Source organism: Scyliorhinus torazame, chromosome 11, assembly GCF_047496885.1.
Source record: "Scyliorhinus torazame isolate Kashiwa2021f chromosome 11, sScyTor2.1, whole genome shotgun sequence".
Lineage (NCBI taxonomy): Eukaryota > Metazoa > Chordata > Chondrichthyes > Carcharhiniformes > Scyliorhinidae > Scyliorhinus > Scyliorhinus torazame.
In genome coordinates, this window is record NC_092717.1 from 243,309,698 (window position 1) to 243,335,877 (window position 26,180).

A 26,180-nucleotide genomic window follows, 5' to 3' on the forward strand; every position below is an offset into this window, starting at 1 on the left:
CATTGTCGCGACCCTATTGGGACCATGGGACGATAATTTGGGGTCGTGATCTCTGATACAGCAACGGCTATCGGGCAGAGGGGCTGGCAGACACATCTGTGATAGCCGCCAAGGCTCCGTTACAGGTCCGAGGTCCCAGAGTCTTCAATAAGGTTGGCCTGTGCTCAACAACTCTCCTTTGTGGTTGCACCAGTGTTCAAGCATTAAAGTGGGATTACGGTGGGGAAAAGGTTTGGGAAGTGATGCACTGAACCCGCCCTTACAAAAAGTGTATAATTTAGTGTCTTTTCTCATTCTTCCCTTGCATCAGGTCACACTTTCCTGCCATTAAATTCCATCCGTCATGTTTTCAGTCCACAGGAATAAAGATGTGGATTTATTTTTCTTCAAATATGGCCTCCTTCTGTACCATAAATGACTCTAAGACTATGAGTCTATAAATATCACTTCGGCTGCACTGAAAAATGGTAACTCTCTACTTGCACCCACTGACCCTCCATGGGTAAGGAACAGTGAAACAGTATGAAGACTGGCACGTTATTCAGATGGCTATTGATATCCACCCCAGAGGGCTCTTACTGGGTTCTTTGTTCGAAAAGGGCTTTGAATAGAAATGGATACCGGCTGTTAATGGATATCTGGAGAGAGAGAGAGAGAGAGAGAGAGAAAAAAATCCATTGCCCTGGCAGGAAACAATGTTCCTCAGGCAATCTGAAACTTAATTCCCAAAACAAAATTCAACTTGCGAGCTGCTCGCATCCAGGATATCTCCCAGAGTTACAGAGAGGCTATGAAAACGAAGGCCTTCCAAACCCTTGATCTGCCCCGGCCCACTCTTCACAAAGGGATCCTCACCAGCTACCTATCTATCATATACTTATATAGAGGCTTCAATATAAAACAAAGGCAGACACGCAAGATCTAGGGGCAGGAGCAGGCGACTTGGCCCTTTGAGCAGCCTCCGCCATTCATGGTTGATTGGATTGTGGCCTCACCTCCACTTTCCCGGCTGCAAAGAAGAGAGAGTGCAAAGGAGGTTCACCAGGATGTTGCCCGGTCTCGATGGTCTCTGAGGAGAGGTTGAAGAAACTAGGCTTGTTTTCACTGGAAAGACGGAGGCAGAGGGGAGACCTGATAGAGGTCTACAAATGATGAGAGACATAGACAGGGTGGATAGTCAGAGGCATTTTCCAAGGGTGGAAGTGTCAATTACAAGGGGGTACAGGTTCAAGGTGAGAGGGGGAAAGTTTAAGGGAGATGTGCGGGGTAAGCTTTTCATGCAGTGAGTGGTGGGTGCCTGGAACGCGCTGCCAGAGGATATGGTGGAAGCAGGCACATTAGCAACATTTAAGAGGCATCTGGGTGGGTACATGCATCGGGAGGAAATAGAGGGATACGGACCGAGTAAGGTTTTAAAAAAAAGTTAGGGCATCATGATCGGCACAGGCCGAAGGGCCTGTTCCTGTGCTGTACTTTTCCTTGCATCCCTACTCCTGTAAGCCTTGATTCCATTGTTGATCAAAGTTCTGTGTAACTCAGCCTTGAATATATCCAATGATGGAGCCGCTCTGTGCAAGAGAATTTCGCAAACTAACCACCCTCTGTGAGAATAATTTCCTCATCTCCACCTTACAGGGGACCCCTAACGGTGCTGGACTCTCCCACAAGGGGAAACACCCTTTCGGCAACCCCAACCTCATAAAATTTTACTCAGGATGAATGCTATTCACATGATGCCCCAGTCCTGGAGCAGGGAACGAACCTGAGCCTTCCCCGACCAGAGGGCGGTGCGCAGCCGAGTGGACCACCTGGGCACAAAACCACAGAGAAACACTGGGTCAGATGGGCAAAAGCCTGGTTAAAGATGTAGGTCTCAGGACATACCTGAAGGGAGAAAATCGAGGCAGAGGGATTTAGGGGGGGAATTCCAGAGCTTAGGACCCAGTCAGCTGAAGCCGGCCACCAATGGTGGCATGGCTAAAATCAAGAATGCTCACGAGGCCAGGGTTACACAAGGGATGCACACACTGTACCGTGAAACCGTCAACAGTTAACGGTCTGCAGCAGACTGACTTTAAAATATTACCCAAAAGATTATTTGACAAGAACACAAATTCCTGCTCTCGCCACATTCAGGCTGCAGTACTGACAAGGTTTCTGCTTACGCTAAGAAACGCAGTCTGGCATTCATTTATTTTAAAAGAAATGGATTTTACATTGTCGACGATTCAGCAGCATCAAAAGGTTATGTGTAAAATTGAGTTCATCTTGATTTTTCATCCTTCGCGTATCACAGCTGGTGCTTCAAGAGGTAGCACTGCATGTGCAGGAAATGTGCCTCAGTCAGACCCAATCAGTGCCACTCAGCATTCGCACCTCCCCACACCGGAGCAGAATACGGTCTAGTTTCTACAACCTTTTTGTGGTCCTTGCTATTTTAAATTTAACCAGCGCTGTCAGTGCAGATGGAATTGATTGTACTTGTAGAAGTTATTTATTATCTGCCCAATAAATGCCATTTATTCAGGATTGGCAGAAGTTTGAACAATTCATTTAACCTACGGGTTATTGCGACCCACTTGCTACCAAACTGGGATGGCAACAACTGCCATTTCTCGGAATGTCGCTCACTTACACCCGCCAGATGGAACGTACACGGGGACCCGATCGCTGCAAAAAGGAGGGATATGTTCAAGCCTTGCACCTTCTTTAAATTACCCAGGAGCTTGGGGAGCCAATAGTCCCCGGTTGTTTCCTCCATGGCAACGCATCAGCCAACCAGACTTATCTCGCCAACCAATCAACACTCTTTTTGCCTGTGGTCTGAATTGTTGTGATCATTTTAAATGTGGCACTCTTCCATTTGGCCCGAAGTGTCCAAGACAACAAGCTCAGATAACACATAATCAGTTCTGTAACACCAAGTGGCCACAGTTCCCTCCCTTCCAACTATCGTTGAAATTTGTCACCCTCTCCCGAAAACAGCACCTTTTGATCTTTTCAAAACAATTGTGTTTGGCACCTAAGCAACGTCTTTGAGAGTCTAGGTACACAGCATCCACTGCATTTCACTTATCGGCCTTTCAGATAATCAAGTGCAAACTTCCTTTCTGCGATCCAGGTTTACTGCTCCCCTCGCGCCAATATCACCTCCATCTGGGTAAATTAGTCATTCCGCCTTGAAAGTTTCCAAATTGGCAACAGACATGTCCAATGTTTCACACCGAACGACCCATGATACAAAGCAGGTGCTAATTATAGAGAGCGGCGGCTCCAATGCTCTTCCACGTCATTTGTGTGCACTATAATCTCCCACTAGCAACAGTATCGTGTCAGAAAGCCCCAGTCTTGACGAAACAGCAGCAAAGGCTTTGCAAGCAATTAGAATTCACATAGTTTCTTTCACACAATAAAATGTCCCACGGTGTTTCACAGGGGCAATTGTTTTCACATGGAGCCCCATAAGGAGGTAAGGTTAGGACACGCAACCAAAATCTTCGGCAAAGAGGCAGGAGCTCCTGAAAGGAGAGCTCTTTGGGGAGGGGAATTCCTGGGCCCAAAGATGGCCGGGTTACCAGAAGGTGGGAGAATGGTTCGAAGGGAACCGCTCATTCGGCGAGCCGGTGTAGACATGGTGGGCCGAAACAATTCCGTGACAATGTGATTAAGGCTGGAGATGTTTGAGACACCAGATTTCTAACAATCATTCTCAAATCAGAGATCAGAAGTTGAGCAAATTCAGGACCAACAATTACCTTTTTCCGCATTCCAGAGTTCCAGAAATGTGTCAACATTCAGGTTGCAGGTCTCCACTTATTTCAATCGGGTTGGCTTGACAGCGCAATCTAACCTCCAGAACTCTAATCTTGACTCTTTCTGGCAGAGAACTTCCTAGTTGCCTTTAAAAGGCCAATCAGTTCTTTGCAATTTCCAACACATACGTAAGCAAATCAAATAAGCCAGAAATTACGGCATTAAAACACTTGAGAGTCAGAAGTCAGGGAGCCCCGCCACCTAAAAATTATTTCTAAATTACACTGCTGCTGCAAACTTTGTCCAGCTCAATGGTGCGCCTCTAAAACAGGCACAAGTCCCAGCATTTCAAACTTACAGTCAAGCCCTGGTACAAAGGTCCACAATTGCTCAGAGGAACATTAAGCAAAACACAGGAACCTGAAGTATGAAAATGAAAATCGTTTATTGTCACAAGTAGGCTTCAAATGAAGTAACTGTGAAAAGCCCCTGAAAAGTATGAATCTGGCTAAACCTATATGGCAATGTGCATTTATCCAGCTTCCCTTCAAAAGCATGATTCCATTTGCCTCAACTACGCGTGGTGGTAACGTCAAAATCTAACTACCCTCTCCTGCATTTATATAGCATCTTTCACGAAGCACTTCACAGTCCATCAACTACTTTCTGAAATTGTAATCGCTCTTGTAATATAGGAAACGTGACAGCTCATTACAACAGCACCACAACCATCTGTTCTGAAGTAGCGACATGGAATCTTGCAGCTCCACCAGAGGGGTAAATGGGGTCTCCGTTTAATATCTCATCCGGTGGTTAAGAACGCAGATTCAGGGCAATCTGAAGGTTCATTACCATCTCGTGGAAGTATGAACATCTTTGAAACCAACACCCTTCAGCACACCTGACCAGTCAAGGTTTGAGAATTTGGAGGGTTCTGAAGTAGCACCAAGGACATTTACAAACTCCATCTCCAGAGATCAACAGAGATTCTATTTGTAAGTGAATATAATTGTTCTGAAAACGTATCACTTTGTCGCCGGAGGGCAGACGGGGGAAAGGAATGCCCTTCACTCTCAAACAAGGGCCCACTAAGAAAAACGCCTCTCGAGACATTCCCTTAAGAAAAAACAGGACAATGACTATAATGAAATATTTTAGAGTTCTTTGTGGGACGATATCTCACTCTGCCGGAACCCTCCCCTCAGAATCTTTAAAAAAAAATAAAATAAAGGTTAATTAAATGGGCAGGTGATTGAACATGTTTCGCTCGAGCCATTCAGGTAGCAAATCTCCCATTCAACGCTACATAATCAGAAAATATTCAGAAACTGAAGGTGTGAAAGCTCATGTTGCACTGCATCCTTAAAGAGGATAACGTGCCAAACTGAGCAGTTTTTGTATCTTACATATATTTAGAAATATGTGAACAGTGAGAAGATGCATTTTTTGCCTTGCCTGGCAAGGTACAGAATTCTACACCCGTGGGAACGCAAATCGTACTCCCTCACCTCCCCCATCAGGGAATTTGAAATCTAAGCTATTGGCTTTACTGCCCAAGGCAAACACTCCATGTTGCGTACGGTCCAGTCCGACAGATCTGAGAGGGGGGTGGGGGAACAAAGCGGGAGTTCACAGACGACGTCACCGTAGCTCATCGGGTCAGTCCAGGCAAAGCCCTCTCATTTGGGGAAGCCTAATGAGCAGGTTGCTCGGCCAAACAACAAGAAATGCTCAAGAGATATCGAAGGACAAACTTGCATTTATTAAGCACTTTTCAGGACCTTGAGATACTCCAAAGTGCTTTATAGCCAACAAAGTACTTTCTGAGACGTCCATTAGTCACGCAGAAAAGGTGGCAGCGAGGACACAAACAGCAACGTGATAACAAACGGCGAGTCTGTTTTCTGTGGTGTTGGTTGACGTGACGGATTTTGGCCAGGACACTGGGGACAACCCCCTGCTCCTCACTGGGTTGAGGCAGGAGACCAGCAACACGACAAGCTGTGAGCTTGGGGCAGGGGGACGGGATGGGGTAGTGTTTACCGCTCAAGGATACACGGGGTCAAATAGGTAGTTGCTCGTTCATTGAATTGTCCCATTGTGCTGTCCAGCTTTTTAAAAAAAACAAAAAATAGTAACTTCAAACGTGTTTGATTCTGTTAGTCACAATGCAGAGCTCTTCAAAACCAAGCTGCCACTTAAAAATCGAGAGAACTGGCAGCTCGAGTACTAGCTGGGGCAGCACGGCAGCACAGTAGCTAGCACTGTGGCTTCACAGTGCCAGGGTCCCAGGTTCGATTCCCCGCTGGGTCACTGTCTGTGCGGAGTCGGCACAATCTGCCCGTGTGTGCGTGGGTTTTCTCCGGGTGCTCCGGCTTCTTCCCACAGTCCAAACATGAGCAGGTTAGGTGGATTGGCCATGCTAAATTGCTCTTAAGTGTCCAAAAAAGGTGAGGCGGGGTTACTGGGATAGGGTGGACGAGTGGGCTTAAGTAGGGTGGTGCTCTTTCCAAGGGCCGGTGCAGATTCAATGGGCCGAATTGCCTCCTTCTGCATGTAAATTCTATGATTCAATGATTCCTCCCACAGTCCAAAGATGTGCAGTTTAGGTGGATTGGCCATGCTAAAATTGCCCTTAGGTTACGTGGGGTTACTGGGATAGGGTGGAAGTGTGGCCTTCAGTGGGGTGCTCGTCCCAAGGGCCGGTGCAGAGACTCGATGGGCCGAGTGGCCTCCTTCTGCACTGTAAATTCTATGATTCTATGAAAGACGTGCAGGTTAGGTGGATTGGTCATGCTAAATTGCTCTTGGTCTCCAAAAAGGTTAGGAGGGGTTATTGGGTTACAGGGATAGGGTGGAAGTGAGGGCTTAAGTAGGTCGGCGCAGGCTCGATGGGCCGAATGGCATCCTTCTGCACTGTATGTTCTATGACTATTTTGAACTCTAGGTAACGCAGAAAACAAAGAAAAATGGCTTCCTTAAAAGGACATTGAGGGATAATCGAACTTCAAGAGCAGGAGGCCCGCCCACCATTCAGCCCTTCAAAGGGCTCTGCCATTCAGTTACCTGATGGTTGATCTGCTCCTCAACCCCATTACTGACCTCTGACCCCTATCAGGATAACCTTATTCAACAAAATCTGATATCGGTCTTAAATATTTCAACTGAATCCCTGCACTTGCAGCCTCCCTGGAAGGCTGCAGCGAGGGAGTTCTGTTCCTTCGTATTGCTGAGCTCCGACTTAAAGATTATGTCTTTGAGTTAAAAACTGCTTACCAGAGGAACGTTGCTCTGCATTTACTCTGCCAAATCCTCTGATCATTTAAAACATAATGAGATCAAATCTCAACCTTCTAAGCTCAAGGGTGGGGGAGAGGACGGGCCGAGCAGCTCGTACAAGAAGCGGGCACTGGTACAGCGCCCTCCCCCTATTCCCAAATCCCCCAATGGCCTTGCCCCCCCCTCCATCTCTGCAATCTCCTCCAGCCCCACAACCCAACGTCTGTGCCCAAACTCTGCCCTCTGGGGCATCCCCAATTGCAATCAGGCCACCATCAGTGGCCGTGACTTCAGCTGTCTGGGCTGGGCTCTGAGGATCAGAGACAGAGGGTCTGGAATTCCCTCCCTACCCCTCTACCTAGTTTTCCTCCATTGAGACAACTCCTTAAAACCTACCTCTTTGATCAAGTTTTGGATCATCTGCCCTAATATCACCTTCTCAAAGGCAATTAGGGATGGGGAATAATAGCTGACCTAGCCAGTGATGCCCACATCCTGCAAAGAATAAAAAAAAGGGCTCAGTGTTTAAAATTTGTGCTATAATGTCACCGTGAAGCACCTTGCATGTTTTATTAAAGGCACGATAGAAATACAAGCTGTTGGTATTACTATTCAATAATTTTACGAACTCAGGTCTATGCAAATGTAACCCTTTACACCCCGATTATCTTTCTATTGTGGGATGATCATGGGCTCAAGACATTGGGACATTACAGAACAAAGGTATGACACCAAGGCACATAAGGAGACAGAGGGTGGGGTTTAAGGAGTGTCTTAAGGAGGAATGCAAGATCGGGAAATGGGGAGAGGTAGGGAAGGAATTCCAGGGCCTGGAGGCCATGGAAGGATCTGAAAACAGGATGAGAATGTTAAAATCAAGATGTTGCTCGAGTGGGAGCCAATGTAGGTTAGTAAGCATAGAGGAACAGGGCTTGCTGAGAGTTGGGACATGGGCAGAGTTTCGGATGACCACAGGTTCATGGAGGGTAGAATGCAGGAGACCGCTGGGCGAGCGGGTGGTGAAGATCAAGGAGGAATGGGAAGCAGAGTTGGGAGGGGAAAATCAATTGGGGAGTATGGAGTGAGGCACTGCGTAGGGTAAACGGGACCTCTGCCTGTGCAAGGCTGAGCTTGATACAGTTCAAGGTGGTGCGCAGGGTGCATATGACTCGGGCGAGAATGAGTGGGTTCTTTCAGGGGGTAGCAGATGAGTGTGAGAGGTGTGGGCGGGGGCCAGCGCACCACACGCACATGTGCTGGGGTTGCGAAAAATTGGAAAGATTCTGGGCGGGAGTGTTCGTGGTCTCAGCCAGGATAGCGGAGGAGGTGGAGGACCCGGAACCTTTGGGGTCTCAGAGAAGCCGGAGCTCATGGAGAGGAGGAAGGCCGATGTCGTGGTCTTCGCCTTTCTGATTGCACGGCGGCGAATTTTAGGAGTGGCGGTCGGCATCGCCACCAGGGGGTAGCGGCTTGGTTGGGTGACCTGTACGACTTCCTGCGGTTTGAGAAGATAAAATATGAGTTAAGGGGCTCAGCAGGGGAGTTTGAGAAAAGGTGGGGATGTTTGTGACCGTGTTTCAGGAACTGTTTGGCGCGGGGTGAAATAGGGTGAAAACGTGTACAGACTGTTTAGTTGATTGCTGGGAAGTATGTTTCCCGGGGTGTTTGTGTGTTATAACCTGTTTTGATCCATGTTTGTAATAAAATACATTTAAAAGAAAAGGAATGCAGGAGACCAGCGTTGCAATAATAGAGTCTCAAGTAACACAGGCAAGCGTGAAGGTTTCAGCAGCAGAGGAGCCGAGTCAGGGTAAAGTTAGAGATGGAAATAGACGCTTTTAGTGGGAGTACAAACTAAGTCAGCTTGGGGGTCAAATGTGAAACCAACTTTACGAACAGAGCGGCTTAATCTCAGGACTGTAGCCACAGAGTGAGGATGGAGTCGGGGTTTGAACCAGTGACCACAAACAACGGCTTCTGTCTTCCCAATGTATAAATATTTAATCTAATGGTGCCCATGAAACTATCAATAATCGTCACAATAAGGGCAGCACGGTGGCACAGTGGTTAGCACTGCTGCCTCACTGTGCCAAGGTCCCAGATTCGATCCCGGCTCCGGGTCACTGTCCGTGTGGAGTTTGCACATTCTCACCGTGTTTGCGTGGGTTTCACCCCCACAACCCAAAGATGTGCAGGCTAGGTGGATTGGCCGCGCTGAATTGCCCCTTAATTGGAAAAAATGAATTGGGTACTCAGAATTTAGTTTTAAAAAAATAATCGTCATAACAATTCAACTGGTTCACTCATGTCCTTTAGGGAAGGAAATCGGCCATCTTCAACTGGTCTGGCCTACTCCAGAACCACAGCAACGTGGTTCAGCACGGTAGCACAGTGGTTAGCATGATTGCTTCACAGCGCCAGGGTCCCAGGTTCGATTCCCAGCTTGGGTCACTGTCTGTGCGGAGTCTGTACGTTCTCCCCGTGTGTGCGTGGGTTTCCTCCGGGTGCTCCGGTTTCCTCCCACAGTCCAAAGATGTGCAGGTTAGGTGGATTGGCCATGATAAATTGCCCTTAGTGTCCAAAATTGCCCTTAGTGTTGGGTGGGGTTACTGGGTTATGGGGATGGGGTGGGTGTAGGTAGGGTGCTCTTGCCAAGAGCCGGTGCAGACTCGATGGGCCGAATGGCCTCTTTCTACACTGTAAATTCTATGATTGGCTCCAATTGCCTTCTGGTCTAGCAGTTAAAGGGCAATTTGGAATGGACAATATCCCATAAAAGAATAAATGAAAATGTCAAAACGCTCCTGTGAAGTGCCTCTTTGCACTGCTACAAGCACTGCTGTCAGAGTTAACATCAGAAACATCTGCTCTGAACAGTCATGTTGGACTCGAAACGCCAACTCTGTTGCAGTCTCCACAGATGCTGCCAGGCCTGCTGAGTATTTCCAGCGCTGGCTTTTTATTTCAGACTTCCAGCATCCATAAGTATTTAATTTGTCCCGCTTCTTCAATGTGTCAAGTTTCTAAAGATTCTTTTGTTAACAGGTTTCCTGTCCGCTGTTGTAAATGAGATGCAAGAGAATTACTGGAGCATTACCACGGAGGAAACCTTGCTCGTGGTAGCTCATAGGCAATCCATCAAACTCACGCTACCCAGAGTAATTAAGGTGAGAAGCATAGATGCATTTAATGAGGAGCCCAGATAAACACTTGTGGGAGAATGGAATAGAAGGACATGCCGTTAGGGTGAGGTCTACAAGTCGTGTGGGCCATAAACGCCAGGAGTGGTGGGTCTGTGGAATTCATTGCCACAGAGGGCGGTGGAGGCCGGGACATTGAGTGTCTTTTAGACAGAAGTTGATAAATTCTTGATTTCTCGAGGAATTAAGGGCTCTGGAGAGAGAGCGGGTAAATGGAGTTGAAATCAGCCATGATTGAATGGTGGAGTGGACTTGATGGGCCGAATGGCCTTACTTCCGCTCCTATGTCTCATGGTCTTATGGATAAGCAGTCGGGTCAAATGGCCAGCTTCTGTGCTGTACATTCTACAGAACAAGGTGCAGACAGTGAATGATTGAGCAGGACAGGGGATGAGAGGAAGCTTAACAAACGTGTGTTTCCCAATCGGGAAGCAAGCTCTTCGAAAAATACACAGGATGCCACTGAATAAATGCCAGCAAAAAGACCCATTTGCTTTGCTAATATTCCCCAATTAGAGATATTAAACGCATGATTTACAGCCAAGCCCCCATCGCCAGCAATTTTATTAAATAAATGTTATTGCATTGCAAGGGGGAGAAGCAGTCATTGGATCTTAAATGGTCCAGAAAGGTGAAAGAAAAGGAGTTTGTGCAATGCTTTAACAATTGTATTTTACCTTACATTGAACAGAAGAGGAGCTCATAAAATGTTTTTGTTTTTGAAAACGAATCCTCAACTGCACTAGTTAAAATTCCCACCCAAGATTTCCACTAAACACTCAATAACTATGAAGAGACTGTTGAAGTGCTAGAAGTTGGGTGGAACTGTCCTAGAAACCTGGTCGGTTATTCTGGATCACCTTTTATGCTTCAGTTTAACGTCTCACGCAAAAGACGGCACCTCAGACAATGCAGCACTTGAACCGACCTGAAAACTGGCGACACTTTATTGGCTGTACAGCACTTTGGGACAGGAGGCCGTGAAAGGTGCCATACAGATTTCTTTCATCTCGCCCCATCAGCACATAACCTTCTGCCCCTTTAGTCCTCGTGTGTTCATTTCGCTTGGCCTCACACTCAGAACAAATAACCCTCTTCACAGACGGCAGAAAGTTTGCCAATCCCACTTTTGAATGATCGCTTCCCATTTTAAACAGCACTGCCGAGTAGGAAAGTAAAGAAATATACCTTACGAGTTAATCTGCCCAGACACTGTACACGGGGAGTCCAAGACCAAAAACCATATTCAGGTGATGCAAATTTCCAGGCAGCTGGCTAAATAGACCAGAACCAAAAGTAATTCCATCCCTATTTTAAAAAGTCATGTGCAGAATCCTTAATTTTTAAGGATGCTTGAAGTTGCGCTTAATCCCACATCCCCACTGCTTGTTCGTAACTCTCCAAGTGCGTAGTTCACAAATTTCCTGCTCAACTCCCTCTTTAAAGTTATTTATAGAATCAGCTCCCACCAGTTTCTCAGAGAAAGCATTCCAGATTCCAACAGATCAACGAAAAAAATCCCTCTTCTTCTCTCTCCGTCTTTTGGCTCTGGTTTAAATGCGTTCACCTCTGGTTATTGACCCTCTTGCCCCCTCAACAGAGGGACTCAATTTAGTGACAGTCTCTAAACCGCTCACCTTGAAAATCTATCAGATCACCTCCCAGCCTTCTCTGCTCCAAAGAAACCATGATGTAGAGATGCTGGCGTTGGACTGGGGTGAGCACAGTAAGAAGTCTTACAACACCAGGTTAAAGTCCAACAGGTTTGTTTCAAATCACTAGCTTTTGGAGCACTGCTTCAGGCGACCTGAGGAAGGAGCAGTGCTCCGAAAGCTACCAAAGAGACCAGCCCTGACTTTTCCAACCTCCCCTCATAATCGAAGGCGGGGAGGAGAGAGAAAAGAGAGAACGAGGAGATAGGCTGAGGAACTGGGAGATGCGTGACAACGGCAACGTAATAACAGTGACATGTTTACATAGGAACTTTGTAATAAACTCCAGTGAACCTAAGTGTTAACTACAAAAAAGTAGACGCGCAGGGTACTTCATAGAGCTGCAGTGTGATCAAGTAAAAATGGATTGCGCCTAAGTCATTGGACGGAGCAACCAAAATCTTGCCATGAGGGTTAGGTTTTAAATGGCTTGAAGGAGGAGAGGGCAACAGAGGGATTTATGAAGGGAATTCCTTGCAGCTAGACACTGCCTTTCTGAGGCACAGTGAACACAACAGGCATCCAAATGAATCCCTACACATGATAAAATCAGTACTGGTTTCATGGGCAGTGTATTGATCCAATGGAGGGTTTTAACCAGCTGTCTATTCGGGGTACAGCATAAATAACTATTCTACAAAAATGCAACTGGTACCAGGAGTTTGGATTGAAAATTATGGGGGGGACTCAAAGAAATTAACACATTTTAATTGCAAGGGATGGTGGAGGAGTGGGAAAAAACAAATGATTCAGTCATTTTATGTAAATGAGGTGTACAATGGAGGTGGACGGAAATAGTTACATTCGGATAGGTTGGAGGGAGAACAGGAATGAAAGAACAACCTCTCCTCTACAACACCTTGTAAGACACTGCAGCACACCAAAGCCAGTTAAGTAGTAGTGAATTGTAATCACCATTGCCATATTTCCAAGTGCAGTAACCCATTCACACATAGCAAGCTCTCAGAAACAGCAATTAAATAAATGACCACACAATCTATTTTTATTAAGTGATGTTATTAAGAGTCCCTACATTGAAGAAGGAGGCCATTAACCCATCGAGTCTGCATCCAAGCCCACTCTTCCGCTCGATCCCAATAACCCCTTAACCTAACCTACACATCGTTGGACACTCAGGGATAAGTTAGTATGCCCAATCCACCTAATCTGCACACGTTCGGACTGTACGAGAAAACCGGAGCACCCGGAGGAAACCCACCACGCAGAGACGGGGAGAACGTGCAAACTCCACACAGACAGAGGCCAGAATTGAACACGGGTCCTTGGCGCTGAGGCAGCAGTGCTAACCACTGTGCCACCGTGCTGCCCTATTTGAAGGATAAATAGTGGCCTGGGAACCAGAATAGAGAGAGAGAATAACTCTTCTTTTTCAAAAGGTACTCCCCGATGTTTACTAGAAACCGTACTCATTAAGATGCAATTAAAAAAACCTGAAAATATAATAAAGGGTCGTGAGAACGCACTTCAAAAGGGAAGGTCATACATACATCAACCGTAATGAATTCTTTACAGTAACAAAGTGTAGGCAAATAATAATGCAGTACACTCGATTTATTTGTACTTCCAGAAGGCCTTCAAATGGGGAGGAGGTAGTAAACTCAGCAAATCCCTCAGATCCCCTTTGCAACTTACTCTCCTACCAATCTTTGTCATCAGCAAATTTAGCACTCATACACATTCAAGTCCCTTATTCCAAGTCATTGATATGAATTGTACATTGAGGCCTCCGCACTGATCCTAGCGGCACTCCACTCATTACATCTCGCCAAGCTGAAAGTGGCCCATTTATCCCTACTGTTAGCCAATTAATTCTCTATCCATGCGAATGTTATCCCCTACAGCAAGAGCTCTTATTTTGTGCAACATTCAATGTGGCAGCTTATCAAATGTACATCACATCTACAGGTTCCCCTCTATGCATGTTGCTTGCTATGTCCTCAAAGAACTCGGAAGAATTTAGCAAAATTAATCAAGCATAGATTTCTCCTTCACAGAACCATGTTGACTTTGCCTGAAAGATTTTCTGAGCACCCTGCTACAACCTCCTTAATAATAGATGCTAGCATTTTCCCTGCGACAGATGTTAGGCTAAATGACCTGTGGTTTCCTGCTTTTTGTTTCCCTCCTTCCTTGACCAGGAGAGTTGCATTCTCATTTTTACAATACGGAGGGATATTTCCAGAATAGAGAGAATTTTGGAAACCAATGCTTCTACTATCCCAACAGCAACTTCTTTGAAGGCCTGACGAGAAGTCTATCAGTAACTGGGGGCTTGTCAACCATCAGTTCCATTAGAGACAAAGAAAAGAGACAAAATAGGAGTAGGCCACTGGACCCTTTGAGCCTTCTCAGTGCTCTTTACCTGGCGATTGTTTTAATGTCCTCTCTCCCTTTAACATCTGGATTTAAAATGGATTCTGGGATGTTCATCTGGGATGGGGCAGCACAGTGGTTAGCACAGTTGCTTCACAGCTCCAGGGTCCCAGGTTCAATTCCCGGCTTGGGTCTCTGACTGTGCAGAGTCTGCATGTGCTCCCCGTGTCTGCGTGGGATTCCTCCGGGTGCTCCGGTTTCTTCCCACGGTCCAAAGACGTGCAGGTTAGGTGGATTGGCCATGATAAATTGCCCTTAAGTGTCCAAAAAGGTTGGGTAGGGTTACGGGGATAGGGTGGAGGTGTGGACTTGGGTAGGGTGCTCTTTCCAAGGGCCGGTGCAGACTCGATGGGCCAAATGGCCTCCTTCTGCACTGTAAATTCTATGAAATTCTATGATTAACCTCATTTCCCAGTTCACTTTAGCCAGTTGTCTGCATGCCCTCATAATTGCCTTTAAATTGCTAGTCTTAAATCCAATCTCCTCTCCCTCAAACTGGATGCAAAATTCAATCATGTTACAAGCACTGCAACCTGTACAATGGGGTCATTCATTAATCCAGATTCATAGCACATCACCTGGTCTGACTCACCTGATGCCTGGTTGGCTCTGGAATGTGCTACACTAAGAAACCGTCCCCAAGACACAAACTCATCTTTCCAAGCTATCTTTGCTAATCTGATTTATCCAATCTACATATAGATTAAAATACTTCATGGTTACTCCAGTACCTAATTTACAAGTCACCACAATTTCTTCCTGCATACCCCATCCTATAGTGCGATTGACTTATAAACTACTCCCACAGGTGACTTCTATCGAAACTTGCTGTTTAGAACGAAGGTCGTCCATCACTATTGTACTGCCATCCTTAATTAACGGAGCTGTACCCAACCACCTTTTCCTAGCTTTGTCCTTCTGAAATGTCAGGCACCTCTGAATATTCATGTCCCAGCCTTTGTTCATAATGAGCTGGACATGGGAACCAGGAGCACAGTTTGAAAATATGCAGTGAACACCAAACTCGCAAGGTGCAGTTAATGCAGAAGATGAAAAAGAAAACACAGGGAGCCTGGACAATTTTCCACAATAATTGGCAAAAGGACATGAATGTAGAGAAGTGTGAGCTGTCTTTTGGCAGGCAGAATAAAGAAGCCACATACACCTTGGAAAATAAGTGTTTGAATAGCACAGAGGGAGGTCTTGCGGCACACTGGGAAGAGTCCCTGTCTCAGAGCCAAAAGCTCCAGCTTCAAATCCCACCCCAGCACTTGATGGCCAAGGAAGATGCGTTCATAACCCAGCCGAACAAGGTGGAGGGTTAACCTGCAAAATCCTTCCAACACAGCCAATGGTTGGCGGTAAGAGGGGGAGACACTCCTGGTCAGCCATGCTTGATGTGGAGCGGCGCTTCTCAAGCTATAAGCTCTTGGCGACAGTTCCAGAAAAAAACAGCCATGGAATCAGATGAAAGTCCGCTTAAGTGCACCACGAGATGCAGGAGGGGAATTGGAATGGTACAAAATAGCGCAGAGGGACCAGACCGGGAGAGGACTGCACAGCTCACAGACATAATCACTAAAAATGGTGAAGCAGGGTTAATATGGCGATAAAATAAACACAGGAGTTAGGAGGAGGCAATTCAACCCTTCTTATAGATAGTTTTTTGAAGAATAAAAGGATTAAGGGTTATGGTGTTCGGGCCGGAAAGTGGAGCTGAGTCCACGGAAGATCAGCCATGATCTCATTGAATGGCGGAGCAGGCTCGAAGGGCCAGATGGCCTACTCCTGCACCTAGTTCTTATGTTCAGCCATTCATTCAGATCATGGCTGATCCCTTCCTGTTCCCCATATCCCTTTAACACGACTTTTAAAAAAAATCAGAAATATATCTGATATATCTGAGGGGCTGGTTTAGCACAGGGTTAAAGAGCTGGCTTTGAAAGCAGACCAAGGCAGGCCAGCAGCACGGTTCAATTCCCGTACCAGCCTCCCCGAACAGGCGCCGGAATGTGGCGACTAGGGGCTTTTCACAGTAACTTCATTGAAGCCTACTTGTGACAATAAGCGATTTCATTTCATATCTATCTCCTTCTTGAAACCATTTAGTGATTCAGACTCCACCGCACTACGGGGCGGCGAGTTCCACAAATTCACCACCCTCTGCGAGTAGTTCCTCCTCATTTCAGTTTGCCCCCTGTGAACGTTTATCTGTGACCTCTCGTTCTAGATTGTCCCACAAGGGGGAACATTTGGTCTACGTTTACTTCATCAATCCATTTTAGTATTTTATACACCTCGATCAGATCGCCTCTCATTCTTCTAAACTCCAGCAAGAAAACTGTTCAATTTCTCCTCATAGCCAACCCTTTCATCCCAAAAATCAATCTGGTGAAGCTCCTCAGAACTGCTGCCAAGGTCACCACATCCTTCCTGAAAGCCGGTCACAATACTCCAGGTGCAATAAATGCTAAAACCCTATTTGCCTTTGTTACATGCTGTACCTGCATCAAACTATCTGTGATTCATGAACAAAGACACCCCGATCCCTCTGCCCAGAAGCATTTTGAATCGGCTTTCCATTTAGATAATTTGCCTTTCTATTTTTTCGGCCAAATCCACACTAAACTCCATCTGTCAAATTTTGACCCAATTTCCTAGCCTATCTATATCCGTCTGTAAATTCTTTATCTCGTCACTGCCAGCTTTCCCACCTTCTTTTAGTATCATCCGCAAATTTGTTATATTACACTCTGTCCCTGCTTGCAGATCATTTATATGTAGATGCAGGGAGGATGTTCCCAATAGTGGGTGTGTCCAGAACCAGGGGTCACAGCCTGAGGATTCAGGGTAAACCATTTCGGACAGAGATAAGGAGACATTTCTTCACAAAGAGTAGTGAGCCTGTGGAATTCATTACCACAGGAAGTAGTTGATGCTAAAACTTTGAACATATTCAAGAGGCGGCTGGATATAGCACTTGGGAAGAATGGGATCAAAGGCAATGGGGAGAAAGCAGGATTAGGCTGTTGAGTTGGATGATCAGCCATGATCGAGATGAATGGCGGAGCAGGCTCGAAGGGCCTCCTCCTGCTCCTATCTTCTATGTATCTATGTATAAATTGTAAACAGTTGAGGTCTGAGGACTGAACCCTGCGGCACCCTGCCAGTTACGGTTTGCCAGCCAGAGGACCCATTTATCCCGACCCTCTACTTTCTGTCAGTCAGCCAATCCTCAATCCAATCTAGTACTCTACCCCCAATCCCCTGCGATCTCACCTTCTGGATCAGCCTTTTATGCAGAACCTTATCAAATGTCTTCTGGAAGCCTAGATCATCTTTATGCTGCCTTGTGCCTGTTTTCAGCTTCTTCTTCCTGGGTTGTTCGCCAGAGATCCTGGAGTTCACATCAGCACTGCTGGCAGCTGCAAAATGGAGGAATCTCTCTCTTGTGCCCAGAACACGTGGCTTCAGTGTACGGGGCGGGCGAGTTGTTCTCTCCCACCGCTCCAGGCAGGACGCTCCAGCGATTTAAAAAAATAAAATAAAATCTGCTCTGCGCTGACGGCAGGAGGCTGCATTCTGCCCTCTGGGCTCCGGGCCTGCGCACTGTTGAGGGCATGGCCCCCGTCCCACGGATCGCAACACTTGGTTTGAAAATGACTGGTCTAGATATACCACATCCACAGGTTCCCCATTATCCACCTTGCTGGTTACATCCTCAAAGAACTCAAGCAAGTCTGTCAAGCATGATTTTCCCTTCATAAAACCATGCTGACAATGGTGGATTGAGCCTGGTCTTTCCAAATGCTCAGTCATCTCCTTAATGAGTGATTCCAGCAACATCTCCACCACAGAGGTCAAACTAACCGGTCTATAGTTTCCTACTTTTTGCTCAACCTTTTTGAACAGGGGCATCACATTAGCGTGAATCCAATCCTCCGGGACCTTTCCAGAATCCAGAGAATTTTGAAATATCATAACTGACCGGGGTTCATTCCTCCCGAGGGGAGGGGATAGAATTAAATAGAGGCATTAAACTTTCAAGGAACCATGGTTAGATCATTTGGAAGTGTGAACAGTTCTGGACTCCATCTCACAAAAAGCACATACTAATAGTGGAGAAGGCACAATAATGATTTGCTAGAATGACAAAGAGCTGAGAGATTATACCAACAGGAAAGCATGAATAGGTTGGGGGTTCTTTTCTTTGGAAAATATCCCAAGCGATCAGAAAAAGCTGAGACGTCTTCAGGATTAGGATCAGAAAAGATGTTTCCATTCGGCAGGGGGGCTCTAAAACTAGGGGTCACAAATACAAGATACGCATTAACAAATCCAATTGGAATTCATGAGAAGTTTCTTTATCCAGAGAGTGGCGAGATGGTGGAACTTGTTACCACATGGATTAGTTGAGGCAAACGGTGTAGATGTACTAAAGGGGAAACGTGAAAAGCAAATAAGGGAGAGCAGGCTAGAAGGAAATGTCAATGGTGCTAAATAAGAGAGGGTGAAGGGAGGCTTGTGGAGCATGAACACTGGCCAAGGCCTTTTCGGTCAAATGGCGTATTTCTGTGCTGATTTGCAATAGTACGGTGGAACTTCTTGAAAAATAACAAGCTAGACCAGGATGTTTGTTCCTCGCGTCGTGTGGACGGCTGTTTGGTCTATTAATGTTGCCAGTTTCCATTACTGATTAAACAGCCACTCACTGTGACAGAAACAAGAGCTCATGAACACCGGCCTGGCAGCAAATTCCCGTAGTTCATGGCTTCGTAATGAACGTTAAATTTAATAAAGATACGAAGTCAGTGCTCTCTGCGACCCCAGTCTTGGTGACAAGATTTACTTCCTCAATAAAACAGCGGTCTTAAAGAAGCCAAAAGGAGTGACAGATGTTAATTGATTCCACATTGCAAAGGTGGCTACATGCATAAATGTGCCTCAATGGCTGTGTAGCACTTAATGCAGCTTCCTTTTATAAAATGCAAACCTACGGGTGCAACACACAATGTAGCACAAGAGACCGTGTGTACGCAAAATGAAAGGATCCGATTTTAAATTCTAGTTATGATAAATTTTTTATAAATCCCCAAAAGTATAGCATTTGGATTGAATTATTGATCCCTAAGAGCATTCAGTTCAATACAAAACTGTCAAGGTTAATGGTTCATAGAACTCATTTCAGACATCTCAAAATAGTTATTCTAACTTTGAATAGATTACAACAACTTATACCTATATAGCCTTCCAGGGCAGGAATGTTAAAGAGCAAAATTAGACAGTGAGCCAGATTGTGTGATATTAGAGCAAAAGCTTGGTAGTTTTCAGAGAGGTAGAGGGAGGGAATTGCAGAGTTTACGGCCCAGGCAGCTGAAGACGCAGTTACCAATAGCGGAGTGATGAAAATCAGATGCCCGAGGCCAAAATGAGATGAGTGAAGCGATCTCAGAGGGTCGTGGGGCTGGAGGAGATTACGGTGACAGGGAGGAGGCAAGACCACGGAGGGATCTGAAAACAAAGATGAGAATTCTAACACCCACTGCTGAGAAGTTAATGAGAATATTGTCCAATTCCAGGCGAATGCAATTTCAAAACTACTTTCTTCCTCTGGCTTCCCCCTTACGCAATGTCTCCTGAGTGAAGACTAGATTCTGGTTATTTGTTTCAAAGCATCTATGCCACGGGCTATAATTGCACATTAATCGCTCAGCCTTCCAATTGGAGAAGCATAAAAATCATTCTAAGATGGAGGTTCCACTTTATAAAGATTTGACTCAGAAGTAAACTTTTTCTTCCCATCAGAGAAGAGGTGGCTGGGGGCAGTGGTGGTGATTGGGGGAGGGGAGGGCGGTGGGGGGCTGCGAGTTGATCTAGGTCTTTTGAATGCCGAGAGGCACAGATAATGTAGATGTAAGCAGGTTATTTAATTTGGACTGTGAGCGCAGAACTAGAGGACGAATATAAAATTAGTCAGCCTCAGGCAAGACTGCAGATTAGAAAAAATATTTTTCCCACAGAGCAGTAGATATGTGGAACAGACTCCCAGCAAAAAGCAGTTAGTGCTTTTGCGATTAACTCCTTCATAATAAAAGAAAGAGAGAATTGGACAAATATCCGGTCAGTAATAGGACTGAAAGATGCACAAGAGAGTTGACGACCTAACCCATGGAATAGAACAGCTCCCAAATTGATGAATGCCAAAATATCATGCTAAAGACACTGAATGCGACGTGTTGCCACCAATAATTAGTATTTGGCGAGCACTCGACTCAGATAACACGCCCCTTCACAGCAGCAAACTGAAGTTGACAGCTAGCCATACAAGGAGATATTAGCGAAGTCATGGAGGTGAGTTGTGAGATGTGCCTCGAAGGAAAGGGAGATTGAGGGGCAGCGAGGGAGCCGATGGCGGAGCGACACAAATCAGAGACATGCCAGAATATCACCTCCAGGGATCTGGAACGATGAGTATTTGAAATATCCAGGCCTTGTTGGGGGGTGATGGTCAACACGATGGGACAGAACTGCCCTGGAGAGTTCAGGAATTAAATATTAATCTTCCGTACAATGCTGCAAGCAGCAAAGAAAATAATTGGGTGTCAACAAGTATTTTTCATTTTCTTCTGAAAATTTTTGTTCGCCAGAAAAATATTGGATCAGGATATTGGTGGGGTGGGTGAGAGAGAGAGGGGGGTGGGGGGGATGTAGTTTGACTTGGTCAGGCAGCTGAAGAGTCATGCAACAAAACCTCCAGGAATACTAGTGGCAAGATGAAACGGGGAGGGGTTACAGGGATGTTTTTCACACCTGGAGGCAGTTTGCAAGGATGGAATTTGGGGACATTACATGTTTACATTTTCATAAACGACCGACTCATGTAGGGACGAGACCGTAAGACCAAAAGGCATAGGTGCGGAAGTCGGCCAATTGGCCCATCGAACCTGCAGTCGTTTAACGAGATCATGACTGATCTGAAAATCCTGAACTCCACTTTTCCGCCCTATCTCCATAACCTTGGATTCCATCACTGATTTAACAATCGGTCTCTCTCAGCCCTGAACACAATTAACGCCCCAGCTTCTACAGCTCTCTGCGGTAAAGAATTCCACAGATTCACTACCCTTCGAGAAGAAATTTCTCCTCATCTCGGTCTTTAAACCTATTCCCTCCCCTATTTTCTCACTCTGTGCTTTTGACATTGGATTGGATTTGTTTATTGTCACGTGTACCGAGGTACAGTGAAAAGTATTTTTCTGCGAGCAGCTCAACAGATCATTAAGTACATGGGAAGAAAAGGGAATAAAAGAAAATACATAATAGAGCAACACAACATATACAATGTAACTACATAAGCACCGGCATCGGATGAAGCATACAGGGTGTAGTGTTAATGAGGTCAGTCCATAAGAGGGTCATTTAGGAGTCTGGTGATAGTGGGGAAGAAGTTGTTTTTGAGTCTGTTCGTGCGTGTTCTTAGACTTCTGTATCTCCTGCCCAATGGAAGAAGTTGGAAGAGTGAGTTAACCGGGTGGGAGGGATCTTTGATTATGCTGCCCGCTTTCCCCAGGCAGCGGGAGGTGTAGATGGAGTCAATGGATGGGAGGCAGGTTTGTGTGATGGACTGGGTGGTGTTCACGGCTCTCTGAAGTTTCTTGCGGTCCTTGGCCGAGCAGTTGCCGTACCAGGCTGTGATGCAGCCAGATAGGATGCTTTCTGTGGTGCATCTGTAAAAGTTGGTAAGGGTTAATGTGGACATGCCGAATTTCCTTAGTTTCCTGAGGAAGTATAGGCGCTGTTGTGCTTTCTTGGTGGTAGCGTCGACGTGGGTGGACCAGGACAGATTTTTGGAGATGTGCACCCCGAGGAATTTGAAACTGCTAACCATCTCCACCTCGGCCCCGAGTGTGTACTTTGCTTCCTGAAGTCAATGACCAGCTCTTTAGTTTTGCTGGCATTGAGGGAGATTGTTATCGCTACACCACTCCACTAGGTTCTCTATCTCCCACCTGTATTCGGACTCGTCGTTATTTGAGATCCGGCCCACTATGGTCGTATCGTCAGCAAACTTGTAGATGGAGTTGGAACCAAGTTTTGCCACGCAGTCGTATGTGTACAGGGAGTAGAGTAGGGGGCTAAGTACGCAGCCTTGCGGGGCCCTGGTGTTGAGGACTATTGTGGAGGAGGTGTTGTTGTTCATTCTTACAGATTGTGGTCTGTTGGTCACAAAATCGAGGATCCAGTTGCAGAGTGGGGAGCCAAGTCCTAGGTTTTGGAGCTTTGATATGAGCTTGGCTGGGATTATGGTGTTGAAGGCGGAGCTGTAGTCAATAAATAGGAGTCTGATGTAGGAGTCCTTGTTTTCGAGATGCTCTAGGGATGAGCGTAGGGCCAGGGAAATGGCGTCTGATGTGGACCGGTTGCAGCGGTATGCGAATTGCAGTGGATCAAGGCGTTCTGGGAGTATGGAGGTGATGCGCTTCGTGATCAACCTCTCGAAGCACTTCATTACATGGTTGGTTATCAGCCTACTCATCCAGCTGGGTGGGACCTCTCTCACCGAGATTGCATTCTATTTATCTAATCATAGCCAGAATATGACTTGCAGTGGCTTCTCTTCCTGCTCCACACCATTACCTCTGATGTGTTAAGGATCTATCCTTGCCCCCACCCCCTCCTATTTCTCATCTGCATGCTGCCCAATGGCAGCACCCTCTGAAAGTACTTTTCCCATGTACACAGACGACACCCAACTATTACATAGAAAATAGACCTTTGGGTTTGCTCAGCCATTCATTATCATGGCTTTATCCCACCGTACACCCCCATTTCATTAGATCCCCTTCGCCCCAAGTATGATATCAAACTGCTTCTTAAAAATAGTGTTTTGCCCTCTTCTGTGGTGCTAAATTCCACAGGCCGACCACTCTCTGGGTGAAGAAATGTCTCCTCCTCTCTGTCCTAAATGGTCTACCCCGTATCCTCAGACTGTGACCCCTGGTTCTGAACACACCCACCATCGGGAACATCCTTCCTGCATCGACCCTGTCCAGTCCTGTTAGAATTTTGTAGGCTATGAAATCCCCCCTCATTCTTCTTAACTCCAGCAAATACAATCCTAACCGATTCAATCGTTGAGGCTAAAATGTGTGATTTCAAGAAGGACTTCGATGTAGCCTCTTGGGGCTAAAGGGATCAAGCAATCTGGGAGGGAAGGCGGGATCAGGGTATTGAATTTGATGACCAGCCATGATCATAATGAATGGCGGAGCAGGGCCGAAGGGCCGAATGGCCTCCTCCTGCTTCTATTTTCTATGTATTCTTCTGAATTGCAGCGAATACAATCCTAACCGACTCAATCTCGCCTCCTACGTCACTCCTGCCACCCCAGGAATCAGTCTGGTAAACCTTCGCTGCACTCCCTCTACAGCAAGAGCATCCTTCCTCAGATAAGGAGACCAATGCTGCACACAATATTCCAGGTGTGGCCTCAGCAAGGCCTTGTGTAATTGCGGCAAGACATCCCTGCTCCTGTTCTTGAATCCTCTCGCTATGAAGGTCAACAGACCATTTGCCTTATTCACCGCCTGCTGCATCTCCATGCTTACCTTCAGTGACTGGAGTACGAGGACATCCAGGTCTCGTTGCACATTCCCCTCTCCTCATTTTCCCGTAACAGCCTCCCCGAACAGACGCCGGAATGTGGCGACTAGGGGTTTTTCCACAGTAAATTCATTTGAAGCCTACTTGTGACAATAAGCGATTTTCATTTCATTTCATTTATGGCCATTCGGATAATCTGCTTTCCTGTTTTTGCTGACAAAGTGTCATCATTGCCATTTCTATCAAGTACCCAATCTGCACCCTCAACGGTCTCCTGCTTACTTGAAGCCATGGAGAGGAGACGGCTATTAACAACAACTTCTGGAAGCCAGGGGCAACCGCAGAACCTCTCCTTGGCAAGGGTAATTAATTTGGGTGCTATCCTTGTTGGGGCGAATAGCCTTTGCTCAGTGGAAGAATGGGCTGAATGGCCCTCTTTTCTTCCATCCTCTATGTAGAGACTAGGGGCTGGCAGTAAATATACTGCCGTCCACCTTGAGGATTTAATCAAAATTCAGCTCCATGGATATTTCAATAAATAAGGGACCAAAACCATTAAATCCCATCTTAAAAGAGAAATAAAAGAGCGGGAAAAAAAATCGGGTCAAACCTTTTACAAAAACACAACTGCAGCGCGAGCACCAAGATGAGTCAGTCAAAAAAAAAAAGGGGCAATGGAGAAGAATTATTTAGTTTATTTTGAGAAAAATGCTGTGCAAATAAATGAGAAACCAGTGAATGCGCAATGAGCTTTAAACAATTCGAAGGAACAAAGAAAGCAGAAAATGAAAAAGATCACTATCGTGCGCACTCAGCTTCTCCTCATCCCTACACGTTCATCCATCAAATCTCGTTTAAGATCAATTGTTTTTAGGCCAAATTTAAAATAATCTTGCGGGTTTTGCGGTGCCCCGTTTCAAGAGATATCGGTCTGCTTCAGATTGGCCGAGCAATAACATTCATCAAACCTGGGGTAGTTAAAATATTCACAAGGAAAAGGGAACGCTTCTCTCGACTAACAGCAGACACAGCCCAAAAGAAAAGGGAAAATCAGCTTTGAAGCATTTAAAATATTCAAGAGTTCAACCAGATATGTTCACATCAAAAATCTCTGCAACACGTTTAAAATATCAATGTAATTCAAGATATACGTTCCTGAAATGCATTTTATTTCAGAAAAAGATCAGTATTTCCCTCCCCAAGAGCGTGATGACACCGGAATTGAGGAATCAAGCGGTTTATAAATACCACCCAAGACTTTGCTCCAATTTGAAGCAGAGAAACACCGGCAGCGGTATAGGCTCAGCAGGTTTATGCTGGAGGTCATTTAGCGAAGTCTACGGACCAAGAGGTTCGTTCACTTTTTTTTTTAAATAAAAAAAGAGAAAGGTTCAATCCCTGGAGTTTGCCGAGTTCTCGGATTTCAGCTGGGGTGAGGGGTAGGATATACCATACCCTTCTGAAGCATCATTAATGAGGCACGGTGCCCCAACCCCGCACTCCACACAAGGAACGAGAAAGGCGCAATATATAGCAAACTGGAAAATCAGAAGTGCGAGAGGAGGCAACAAAGATAGAACAAACCGGTGGCCTCTAAAGATGGGGAGAAAGGTGGAAATCTAAAGGGTTTGTAGAAGATCGGTCTTTCAGCCATCAAGGAACTCAGTTCATCAAGAGTCATTGTGGCAATGAGGCTGTGCAGCCCACTGAGTCCATGCAGGCTCTCTGGAGCAGTCTATTTAGTCAAACACCGTGCACCCGCCCCCCCAAACATCCCTGTATGTTTATTTCCTTCAAAGCGAGGGCATGAAAAAATATTAGCAAGATTAACAAAAACGCAAAGATGTTTCACTATTATATAAAGAGCAAAAACATAGTTGAAAAATGTGGGACCTATCAGATGAAGGGAACATGATTTTTAGAAATTCATTTCATAGAATTTACAGTGCAGAAGGAGGCCATTCTGCCCATCAAATCTACACTGCACCTTGGAAAGAACACCCTATCTTAAGCCCCACGCCTCCACCCTATCCCCCTTCATCCCTGTAACCCCACCTAACCCTTTTGGACACTAAGGGCAATTTAGCATGGCCAATCCACCTAACCTGCACATCTTCGGACTGCGGGAGGAAACCGGAGTACCCGGAGGAAACCCACGCAGACACGGGGAGAACGTGCAGACTCCACATAGATAGGGAATCGAACCTGGGACCCTGGAGCTGTGAAGCAACTGTGCTAA

At 46.0% G+C, this 26,180-nt stretch overlaps 1 protein-coding gene across 3 annotated transcripts in view; it reads right to left on the reverse strand.

Annotated features, from left to right (window-relative positions):
• LOC140385885 (transcription initiation factor TFIID subunit 4-like) overlaps nucleotides 1–26,180 on the reverse strand; it is a 315,117-nt gene that overhangs the window by 162,466 nt on the left and 126,471 nt on the right. Inside the window, exon 15 of one of the 3 annotated variants that reach the window (XR_011933491.1) lies at nucleotides 7,429–7,527. The exons of the other annotated variants lie outside the window; for them this stretch is intronic. The gene's annotated coding sequence lies outside the window, so the exon portion shown is untranslated. The remainder of the gene's footprint in view (nucleotides 1–7,428; nucleotides 7,528–26,180) is intronic. 3 annotated transcript variants of the gene reach the window in all.